This window comes from Vombatus ursinus, unplaced genomic scaffold (assembly GCF_900497805.2).
Source record: "Vombatus ursinus unplaced genomic scaffold, bare-nosed wombat genome assembly UNPS02014801.1, whole genome shotgun sequence".
Lineage (NCBI taxonomy): Eukaryota > Metazoa > Chordata > Mammalia > Diprotodontia > Vombatidae > Vombatus > Vombatus ursinus.
The window spans coordinates 26797890-26810331 of record NW_020954579.1 but is presented as its reverse complement, the minus strand read 5'-3'; the positions used below and the strand labels follow the sequence as shown (position 1 = coordinate 26810331).

General features: G+C 36.0%; 1 protein-coding gene across 2 annotated transcripts in view; it reads left to right on the top strand.

Annotated features, from left to right (window-relative positions):
* The window catches only part of HELZ (helicase with zinc finger), a 274664-nt gene that overhangs the window by 243124 nt on the left and 19098 nt on the right, over positions 1-12442 (top strand). The gene's annotated exons all lie outside the window — the stretch shown is intronic.

Here is a 12442-nt window from a genome sequence, read left to right as displayed (position 1 = left end):
TTATTAGACTTCTCTAATTTTCTGTTTTCTCTCCTTATGATCCTTCAGAATTGTGATGTGATCATTATATTTGAAATATGAAGCCTCCCAAGCCTTTTATTGCTTCTCTGGAAGGGCATTAGATGATGTGTGGTTGCTGTCCTTTTGAGTGCTCCTGCCTTTTCTAGTGTGGAAAAATATTTTTTGCTGTTTGATTTTTTTTTTCAATTCATATCATAGCTCTTAAATCTGAAGAAATTTGAGCTTTCTAAAACTTTTGGAATTTTTTTCCATGGTGTTTTGTTCATTTTGCTAACCATTTCTTTACTTAAGATTCATCTATTTCCATCTTGTATCAATGGGTTATGGACTCTGATGATCTAATTCTATATTCAACTTTTTCAGGTGTTTAATGATAAGTTAAATGAAAATTTGAGATAAACAGAATTTCTTTCTTAAAATATTTGTGCTGTTGAGTATAAAATATGTATGTATACATACATACACACATATACTAGTCTCCAATTTAATAGTGTTAATTTTAATATAATTTCTATAGCTATTTAAAATTTGCAAAGTACTTTATACATTTTGTATATAACCTATCCTCAACTTGTCTTTCTAGCTTCATTGGGTGTTACTCCCCGTCCCATACTCTGCAATCCAACCAAACTGGCCTTCTCTCTGTTCCTCACACATGACACTCCATCTTCTTCCCCATGCCTTTTCAGTGGTGGTCCCCTATCCCCAAAGTGCAGTTCTTCCTTTCCCTTGCTTTGTAAAGTCCTTCTCTTCCTTTAAGAAGCAGCTCAAGCACCATCTCCTTCATGAAGCGTTTCCTGATCCACCGTGATTGCTAGTTACTTCTTTACTGAACTACTTTATGTTTAATATTTTGTACACACAATTCTTTATATAAATTTGTATTAAATCTGACTTTACATAAAGAATTATGGAAGAAGTCAGTATTCCAAAAAAATACCTATGTTTACTGTGTAAATACTATGTACACTCTCTCTCCCTCTCTCCTTTTTTTTTTCCCTCTCCTTCTCCCTCTCCCTTCTCTCTCCCTCCCTCTCTCTCCCTCTCCTCTCCTATTCCTTAGTTGGGTGTTTTGGGGCCTTCTACCCCCACACCAAAAAAAAATAACAAAAAAATCCCTTAAAAAAAACAAAACTCCTTTGACATGAAAGCAGAAGAATGGACATACAGAGACACTGCCTCCACCACCACTGGATTGATGGATTGGCTTAAGACCTCTGGCGCTGAGAGAAGAGACCTTTGCCCCTGCTTTAGAATGATCAGTTTTGATAGCTGAGGAGAGGATGGGCTAAAGTGGGGAGAGACTTAAGGCAGGGAGACCAACCAAAAGTCTACTGCAATTGCTCTAGGAGTAAGGTTGAAAAAGGCCTAAACCATCATGGTGACAGTGTCAGAGGAGAGGAGAGAAAGTATATAGGTCATGTTGTGAAGGTAGAAATGGCAGGACTTGACTAAAGATTGGACATGGGGAATGAGAATGAGGAGTCGAGTATGATGTACTGTGAGTTTGAGTGACTGGGAGGATGGTGATACCCTTTGACAGTATTAGGGAAGTTATGAAGAGGGAAGGGCCTTAGGGGTAAAAATAATGAGTTCAGTTTTGAGTTTAAAATGTCTACAAAGCATCCAGTTTAAGATGCCTGATAGGCTGTTGGAAATATGAGAATGGAAATCAGGAGAAGAGATGACTAACAATGTTAAAGGCTGCAGAGAACTCCGTAATTCTGAGGCTTCTGAGAAAAGGCAATTGGATTAGGTAATTAAGGAATTGTTGATAACTTTTTGATAATTGGAAAGAGCAGTTTCAGTCAAATGATGAAGTTAAAAGCCCGATTGCAGAGAGTTAAGAAGAGAGTGAGAAGAAAGGTAATGGTGCTCTTGCTCGTGTATTCTTTGCACGTTTACATTCTGTCTGCGCGCAGGTATTGTGTGCTTGTTCCTAGCCCCGGTGTATGTCTTGTCCTCTCCTTGGTGGAAATACTAATGCTGGACATAAAGGTTTGGAAGATATCTGCATAGAAAGTATCATAGATGGAAGTTTGATTTAATTTTATAGGGTGTTATGTAAACTTTGGCACTACTAGAGAAGGTAAGGAACATCAACAAGGGACAATTAATGTTTCAATATGCAACTGAAATTGGAGTTAGTGATTCCAGTAATACTGATACCTTTTGAAGGACGTCTTCTGCTGAAGAGGTTTCAGATGCCCCTTTCTGCACACCTTGAGCTTCCTCTAGACAACATTTTACACGAACCCCCTTTTGGTGATTGTCTAGGTCAGTTAGGGTCAAGGTTAGTCAGAGTCAGATAGTTGACCAGTTTAGCACACAGCAGGTCCCCAGTAAGTAAAAGGATCTAACAATGTTATTGATGATTTCATCAATACTCATATGTGTCCTGATTTTTCTGATGTTTTCAGCCGAGGTGGCACATCTTAAAACATCATTACAGATATCATTAAATAAGGAATCCATACTCATATCAATCACCATTTATTAGATTTTAGAAGGAATAGATTGCACATTTTAAATTTTTTTTATTTTTTATTTTTTTTTTTGGTGAGGCAGTCGGGGTTAAGTGACTTGCCCAGGGTCACACAGCTAGTAAGTGTTATGTGTCTGAGGCCAGATTTGAACTTAGGTCCTCCTGACTCCAAGGTTGGAGCGCTATCCACTGTGCCACCTAGCTGCCCCCAGATTGCAAATTTTAACATTTATTAAATGAAACAGACTTTCAAATAGTAATGCCTGGTTTTATTAAAACAGGAGGTTTTTAACCTTATAGATAACCAGAGGAATTTTAAGAACAGGTATGAAACATCAAAAATATACAAGAAGCTGCCTGGATTCACCTACCCAGTAGGACTTACATCCTCTGCTGCTTTCCATGAAATAACAAAAACAGCTTCACTGTATTTCCAGGTACAAACAACTGATTTATGTAATTACTTTCAGGTTGTATTTGGTTCCATTGATACTTTCCCCACAGTTCTATATCCATTGGTACTGGAATGTAAATATAACACCCCAGCTGATGAAGAGAACCCAGTGTCAGACCCTTACACATCTGTACTTGGGTCTAGATTGGTGTCAGGTATTTTAGCAATACAGATCCCAGACCAGATGGCATTGAGTACTGTATGTAGAGAAATATTGATCCGGGGGATATGTTTTAATAGTAATTTTTAACATCTCATAAATATAATTTTGTCCTGAAGAAACAGCACATTTATAATGATATCTAGATTTGTAAGAAATGTGATTAGAACTTGTCCTGCAAATGGAGGCTCATTTCTTTAGGCGATGAGATGGACAAAGTCTATGTCCCAGTTTTAGCTATGTTAGGTCAAAGACCTGGAGCATTAGGAATGAATGCACCAGAGTGTGTCAGAAAGATTTTATGCCTATGGATGGCTGCTATATATTATTCATCCATTGACAGCTTTCCCTTTTTAATGCCCTGTTCATATCTTTTCACCATTTATCCATTTGGAAATGGTTTTTGTTTTTATATATTTAAGTCAGATTCTTTTATACCTTGGAAATGAGACCTTTACAGAAAAACACATGGCAAAGATTTTTTTGTTGGTGATACAAAACATAGAAAAAGAATGTGTTTGGTGGCCCAGTTGTATCTGACTTGTGTCAGTTCAGTGCCACACAGTACCATATGACTGGCACTGATATGGGCTGGTTTACATGATGAGTGTATTAATATTATTCATAGGTTGTATCTGGGCAACAAAACTTCCATCTGGTATAATGATGGCTTTACTCTGAGTGTTAGTATTTGTGCAGATGAAAGACAAGAATTGCCCCTTAAGCCCAGTTGTTTTTAGTTTAACTTTGGAACTTGTGATGTGTGCCTGTGATAGGGAAACTGATATCCTGGCATATAAAAATAATCTCAGTCACTTGCATGAATGTTGGCACTGTAATCCATCTATTTAATTATATAAAAATGAGGTTACCACATGTGCAGAGCCACATTTAATGGAACAAAAGGTGTGTCTTTAACTATTGACAGTCAAAAAGAAGAGAGTACTTCCTACTAGATTTAAAGTCCAAATCTAAAGGATTAATGGGATGATGGAGGAAAATACATACTTCTATCTAGGAATCCCTGTGGGTATCATACTGCAAACTCAACTAGTGATAACCATATTGGACTTAGATCTAGCAGATTGGTTGAGTCTAGCACATTGGCCAAAATTAGGTAGTTACGGTCTTTATTTTACCCTACGTCTTTTTCATTTTAAGAATGATATGGTTCCTAAGAATACCATTAACCTCTCGGATAGAGCAATTGTATAAAACAGCAAGAGATAGCTGAATATCCCCAAAAGGGTCAGTATTGACCTTTGGACCACCTTCTGTAAAATGGGAGGGATGAACTTGCTGCCTTTGACTGTAGCAGTGGATGTTGGACAGATTAGATTGCTTGCTTCATTGGATTGGGGTCAGCTTTCTCACCATTTCCTTGACGATATTGTGAGGAAAAGAATAAAGTGTGACCTTCAGCCAGAGGACTTTGTCACATATTTAAATGGCTTAATGGAAGAAGAGTTTGGCAGTGAAGGTGAATCTAATATATGCACCCAGTTACGTTTAACCTCTCATTTGGCCACTAAGATAAAAATTGATTGGAGCAAAATTAATCAGTGTAGATCCCTCTGTTTTAAAATCAATAGCTAGTTTAAAAAAACAAAAGAAAATAAATTAAAAAAACAGATAAGGCTAAGATGTTTTTTAGTCATCTTTACAGCTTTGGCCTCAAACTTTTTATGAAGGGCAAAGATCCTCAACCTAGTCTGCAGCCTGGCATTTTGTTTCTGTGAATAAAACAACCAGGTTAGGTTATAGTACTTTGAATGGGGGGAGACGAATTGGCTCTGGAGACAAGTGCTGATATTAGTTGCCCTGCATGAAATACTTCCTCATGTTCTGTGCCACTACAGCTGTCACCTGAGTGGTATAGTCACCCAATAGCATAGTACCATTTTAACCATATTGGTAAAATTGAGTACTTGAATTAATGAGAAATGATGAAGTCACCAAGTGAGAATGTAGAGAGAGAACAGGGCTTAAGACAGAGACTTGATGTACACATAGAATTAAGTGATGTGATAATAGATGATGATCCAACGAAGAAAGCTGAGGAATAGTCAGATAAGTTAAGAGGAGAAGCATAAGACAGCAGTGTTATGAAAATCTAGAGAGGAGAAAAGTCCAGCAGAGAGAGATAGTGGTCTTTTTTGTCAAATTATGCAGGAAGGTCACGAAAAATAAAGATTAAAGAAAGGTCATTAAATTTGGCAGTTAAGAGACATTAGTGACTTTGGAAAGAACCATTTCAGTTAAGTGAGGTTGGGAAGCCAGATAGTAAAAGATTTAAGAGAGTGATGAAGTGGAGGCAATGAGTGTAGACAACTTTTTCTAGGAATTTGGCTGACAAAGAGAATATAATATAGTATTAGTTATATTTACATATTAATTAATTATAGTATTTATAAAGTATAGTATATAATCCTCAACTGAAAAGGGTAGAGGAAAGGTGAGATGGGAGACTTGAGGAAAGGGAAGTAATGTAGAGTGTATCTAACCCTAGATTACTCCCAACATCAGTTTCTTTCATTCCCATTTAAGTACTGCTGCTTGACGCTGGAGGAGATTATGCAACTGCTATTTGGGTCCCCTATAAATTTGTGTTATCTGATTTCACCTAGGCCTTCACTGCAGTAGTACAATCCTATCTTTTTCTAATTCTCTATCTGGTTCACCACAGCAGATGTTCCAAACCTTCTCATCTCTTCTCAAAACTCTCATAACACCTGCTCCCCCACCCTTCTTAATTCAATACTTCATAATTCACCAAATACTTCACCAAACAAAAAAAAATTAAGATTATTTGCCAAGAGCTCTGCTTTCTCTTCTTATCTGACAACCACCTAAAATCACTGGTCCATTATATCCTCCTGATTCCAGTCTCTGATGAAGAGGTGACTTTCTACTGGCCAAGGCCAGCTTCTCTACATGCATGTACCCATGTCCCATTTCCTCCTGTGTTCTCCAGCAAATTGCCTCAGCTATCATTTATATTTCTAACCTTCAACTTCTCCTTATCTACTAAATCCTTACCTGTCTGTAATCCTCCTTCATCCTTAAAATTCTTCACTTGACACTACCATGCCAGCTAGCATAGCTGTTATCGTACAATGCTCCTTTTCAGCTAAACTTCTTTAAAAAATCCTCTGTACTCATTGCTTCTTCTTTTGTCCTTTCACTTTCTTCCAAATCCTTTGCCTTCATTCCTCTCCTCTCACTGTCTTCTAAATCCTCAGCATTCCACCTTCTGGTCTCATTATTCAACAGAAACTGATCTTTCCAAAGTTACCAATATTCTTTTAATTGCCAAAATGACTTTTTCTTTTTTTTTTCCTGTTTTTTTTTAAATAAAGTTTTATTTATATCATTTTCACATCACCTACTATTTCCCAATTTTGCCTCCCAGAGAAACTTCCCCTATAATTGTAATAGGACACTGTCCAAAGAGGGCTGTCTTCTGACTGAGATCAATTTCCTGTTTGGTGAGCCTGTTTCTCAGTGTCAGCTAAGGAGGAATGGAAGGGACTACTCTACTACTCAGAATACTCTGGCATTTTATTCTTGTCTACTTACTACTCAGTGAAAAAAAGGCTTTTTGGTTGGCTGCTGAGCCAACAATGCATCAGCCGGTCACACTGGTTTTTCTTTCCTTGTGGTGAGCAAGGCAGTACCTGCTCTTAGCCTCTAGGTGGGAGAAGGAGCACCAGGGCCAACAACCCATTCCTACATGTGGCTCTGAATATTTGATGTCTCTCTCTCTCTCTCTCTCTTTTTGTCTATTTGTTTATTCTTTCCTACTTTTAGGTGATGTATTAGAAATGGACTAGGCTGTGACCTTGTAAGCTTTGAAAGATCAGAGGAGCCACAAGTGGTCCGGAATCTGGAGTCCATACCAGAGTTTGTCATTATCATCAGCAACAGCAGCAGCAGTGGGGAGGCATCAACACTGCTATGAGGAGAGAGCTGCTTGACCTAGTCCAACAGTGGGTAGACTCATAAAGGAGCAACTCTTCTAGCAGCTAGGTCACATTCATAAATAGACTTGCTGGGACTAATATTTCCTGGCAATGACTTTAAGCTCGAGCCCACTGTCCTCAGAGACTGAGGTGGTACAGACCCCAGTGTGGAGGGGATGTTTACATTTCTGACCAATATATCTTCTCAGCAAATATCCTTTGGTAAAAGCTAACTGATATTAACTGCTTAAATAATATTGGGACACTCATCACTGGGGCAATAAATGGCATAGGGAAGATACTAACTGGGGAACATCTTGGCACAAGGGGTTGAGCCAATAATATTAAAGACATTTCCAACTCCTCAGGGGTATCCCTATTACCCTGAGGGGGAGATGGAGCCTGCAAAATGACTTTTTCTTAATCCCAGTCCTTCTTGACCTCTGAAGCATTTGACTTTGTTAATCACCTTCTCATGGACATTCTCTCCTTTCATATTTTCATAACTTTGTCCTCTCAGTTCTCCTGCTTGACTAACGGCTCATTTTCAGTCTTCTTTGTTGGATCTACATCCATGTCATTCCCAACTGTGAATGACCCCCCCAAGACCATGTCCTGTGTCCTTTTCTTTCTGTACATTCTCTTACTTGGTGATCTTATGAACTCCCATGAGTTCTGTTATCACCTCTATACAAATGATTCTGAGATCTGTATTTCCAGCTTTAGTCCTGTATCCTTCCTGAGATCTAGTCCTGTGTCAATAACTGCCTTTGGGCTATCTCTAACTGGATGTGACATAGGCATTTCAAACCTAAAATGTCCAAGGCAGAAATCATTATCTTTCCCCTCAAGCCCTCCCTGCTCCCCAAAATTCCTAATACAGGCTCATTTGATTTCATTCTTACCTCACTCTCACTCACCCTGTATATCTAATCTATTGCCAAATCTTGTTTCTACTTTCATGACATCTCTCATATATGACACCTTATCTCCGCTTACAACCACCACCCTGAGAAGGCTTTCATTACCGCTTTGCAATTGTGATTGCTCATTGTGTTTATCTGAGTTACTAAAATCAAAGTTCATTATCGTTGCAATATTGCTGTTATATAAATTATTCTCCTGGTTCTGCTTATTTCACTTTTCATACAAGTCTTCCAAAGTTTTTCTGAAATTGTCCTCTTCTTCATTTCTCACTGCACAATACTGTACTATCAGGGTATCCATATGCCATAACTTGTTCTGCTATTCCCCAATTTATGAATGTTACCTTAGTTTCTAATTCCAGTTCCAAAAAGAGCTACTATAAATATTTTTTGTACATGTGAGCTCTTTTCTTCTTTCTTTGATCTCTTTGGGCTATAGACCTAGTAATGGTATGGGTGAGTCAAAGAGTATGCTCAGTTTTATAGCTTTTGGGGAATAGTTCCAAATTGCTTTCTAGAATGGTTGGAATAGTTCACAGCTCTATCAACAATGCATTAAATTAGTGTACCTGTTTGCCCATATCCTCTCCAGCATTTGTCATTTTTCTTTTTTTTTTTGTCATCTTAGACAATCTGATGGATTTGAAGTGGTACCTCAGAGTTGCTTTAATTTGCATTTTTGTAATTATTAATTATTTAGAGCATTTTTTCATATGGCTATTGATAGTTTTAATTTTCTTTTTCTGAAAACTGTCTACCTATATCTTTTGAACATTTATCAATTGGGAAATGACTCTTTTTCCTGTAAATTTACCTTAGTTCCCTATGTATCTTAGAAATAAGACCTTTACCAGGTCTTAGTTCTTATTCCTAAGATTTTTTTCCCTATAGTTTCCTGCATTGGTTTTGTTTATCTTGATATATGGTGTGAGATGTTGCTCTGTCCCTAGTTTTTGCTGTACTACTCTCCGGTTTTCCTAGTAGTTTTTATTGAATAGAGAGTTCTTGCCGCAGTAGGTGGAATCTTTGGGCTTATTAAACATTACATTATTATGCTCATATGCTTCTGTATATTGTATGCCTAATCTATTCCACTGATCAACCTTTATTTCTACCCAGTAACACATTGTTTTGTTGATTATGTCTTTTTAGTACAGTTTGAGATCTGGTACTGCTAGGTACCATTCCTTTCCATTTGGTATTCTTGACCTTTTGTTCTTCCAGATGCATTTTGTTATTTTTTTTCTAGCTCTGTAAAGTAATTCTTTGGTAATTTGATTTGCATGGCACTAGATAAGTAAATTAACTTAGGTAATACGGTAATTTTTATTGTATTGACTCATACCTATGAGTCCAGATATTTAGCTCTGTCTCATTTGTGTAAAGTATTTTATAATTGTGTATATATAGTTCCTGTATGTGTCTTGGCAGGTAGGTAGACTCTCAAGTATTTTGTATTGTCTGAAGTTGTTTTAAATGGGATTTTTCTTTCTCTTCCTAATGTTCTTGTTTGTAATATTCAGAAATGCTAATGATATATGTGGATTTATTTTGTATCCTTCAACTTTGTTGAAGTTGTTAATTTTTAATTCATTTTTAGTTGATATATCACTTGTAAAAATGCTAATCCCTTCAATTTTTTTTTGTCTTATTGCTATAGTTAACATTCCTAGTACAATATTGAATAGCAATGGTGATAATAGGCTTTCTTGCTTCATCCTTGATCTTCTTTAGAACGCTTCTAGTTTATCCCCATTACGGATTCTGCTTGCTCTTGGTTTTAAGTAGATACTACTTATTGTTTTAAGGAAAGCTCTATTTATTCCACTGCTTTTTAGTGTTTTGGTTTTTTTTCAACAAGAGTGCAACATCTTGTCAAAAGCTTTTTCTGCATCTATTGAAATAATCATATGGTTTTTGTTGGTTTTGTTATTGATGTGGGCAATTATGCTGATGGTTTTCCTGATATTGAACCAGCCTTGCATTCATAGTATAAATCTCACCTGGTCAGAGTGTATGATCTTTGTGATATATTGCTATGGTCTCTTCACTGATATTTTATTTAAAATTTTTGCATCAATATTCATTTAGGAAAGTGGTCAGTAGTTTCCTTTCTCTGTTTTGACTCCTTCTAGTTTAGATAGCAAGACCATATTTGTGTTGTAGAAGGAATTTGGTAGGATCCCTCCTTTATGTAATTTGGTAGGATCCCTCCTTTACGTATTTTTTTTTCCCCAAACAGTTTATATAGTATTAGAAGTTTTTTTTTTTTTAAATGTTTGGTAGAATTCATTTGTAAATCCGTCTGGTCCTTGGTTTTTTGTTTTTTGTTTTTTCTTTTGGGAGTTCATTTGAATCTTGCTCAATTTTGTTTTCTAAGACAAGGTTATTTAAATGTTCTATTTCCTGTTCTGTTAACCTGAGCAACTTATGTGTGTAAATATTCACTCATTTCATTTAAATGATAAATTTTATTGCATGTAGTTGGGCAAAACAATGCCTAATAATTGCTTTTATTTCTTCCTCATTGATTCTGAATTCTCTCTTTTTTTTTTCATTTTTTATATTGGTAATTTTTTTTCTCTTAATCAAAATTGCTAATGGCTTATCTTTTTATTTTAAAAAAAACTGCTTCTAATTTTATTTATTATACTCAGCAGTGTTTGTTTTCATTTTTGTTAATCTTTTGATTTTCAGGATTTCTGTTTTGATGTTTATTGGGGGTTTTAATTTGTTGGTGTTCTAGTTTTTTTTTAATTTGTGCCCAATTTATTGATCTGTTCTTTTTCTCTATTATTGATGAAAGAGTTTAGAGATAAAATTATCCCTGATTCCTGCTTCGGCTGCATTCCACAAATTTTTGTATGTTGTCTAATTGTTGTCATTATCTTTAATGAAATTATTGTGTGTTTCTAGAATTTGTTCTTTGACCCATCCATTCTATAGGATTAGATTATTTAGTTTCCAATTAATTTGTAATTTACCTCAAAGGCCCCCCTTTTTTTAAGTGTAATTTTTATTGCATTATGATTGGGGAAACGATTCATTTAATATTTCTGCTTTTCTACATCTGTGTGGTTTTTATGCCCTAAATACATGGCCAATTTTGTGAATGTGCTATTATACACAGATTAGAAATAGGTAAACTCCTTTCTATTCCTGTTCAGTGTTCAGTATTCTCCAGAGATTTAGTATATGTAACTTTTCTAAATTTCTATTCAGGTCATTAAATTCTTTCTTGTTTATTTTTTGAATTGATGTATCATGGTCTCAAAGTGGGTAAATTGAGATCTCCTACTATTATATTTTTACTGTTGTTTTTTTCTTGTAAGTCATTTAACTTTTCCTTTAAGAGTTTAGATACTATGCCATTTGGTACATTTATGCTTAGAGTTGACATTAATTCACTGTCTATGGTAACTTTTTAGCAAAATGTGGTTTCCCAGTTTATCTCTTTTAATTAGGTCTGTTTTTGCTTTTGCTGAGATCAAGATTTCTACCCCTGCCTTTTTTACTTCAAGCATAATAGCATATTGTATTCTGTTCCAGCCCTTTATTTTAACTCTGAGTGTATCTTTCTGTTTCAAGTATGTTTCTTGAAACCACCACATTGTTGGAATCTGGTTTCTAAGACATTCTGCTACCCTCTTCCATCATATGAGTGAGTTCATCCCATTCACAGTTATGATTACTACATATTTCCTTCTGTCCTATTCTCTTATTTTTCTCTTTTTATCTCCTCTCTCTTCTTAAGAGTATGTTTTGCCTCTGATTAATGCTTCCTTTAATCTACCTTCTCTCTTATTTTTCTCATTTTCCTTAACCTCTTTCCTTCTTATTTTTTTCTGTTGGGTAAGATGTAATGCTGTACCCAACTGTGTGGATGTATATTCTTCCCACTTTTAATCAATTCATATTAGTGAGGTTCAAATACCATCAGCTTCCCCCACCAACCGCAAGCAACTGCCCCCTCTTTGTTGTATTAACTTCTTTATGTGAGGTAATTTCCCCCATTCTTCCTTTCCTCTCTTCTCCCAATGCATTCCCCTTCCCTACCCATTCTATTTTTCTTTTAAGATATTCTAAACATAACACTGAGGTTCTCTGCTTAATTAGACTCCCTCTGTGACCCCTGGTGATAATAAAAGTTCTGAGGGGCTACTTGTATCTTTTTCCTACGTAAGAATGTAAACAGTTTAACCTTGTTTATAGGATTTCTCACTCATTTTTACCTTATGCTTCTTTTGACTCCTATGTTTGTATATTAGATTTTCTACTCAGTTACTGTCTTTTCTGCAGGAATGCTTGGAAGTTCTCTATTTTATTAAATATTCATTTTTTTTTCCTTTATAGGATTATACTAAGTTTTGTTGAGTAAGTTATTCTTGGTTGTAAGCCTAAATCCTTTGCCTTTGGGAATATCATATTCCAAGT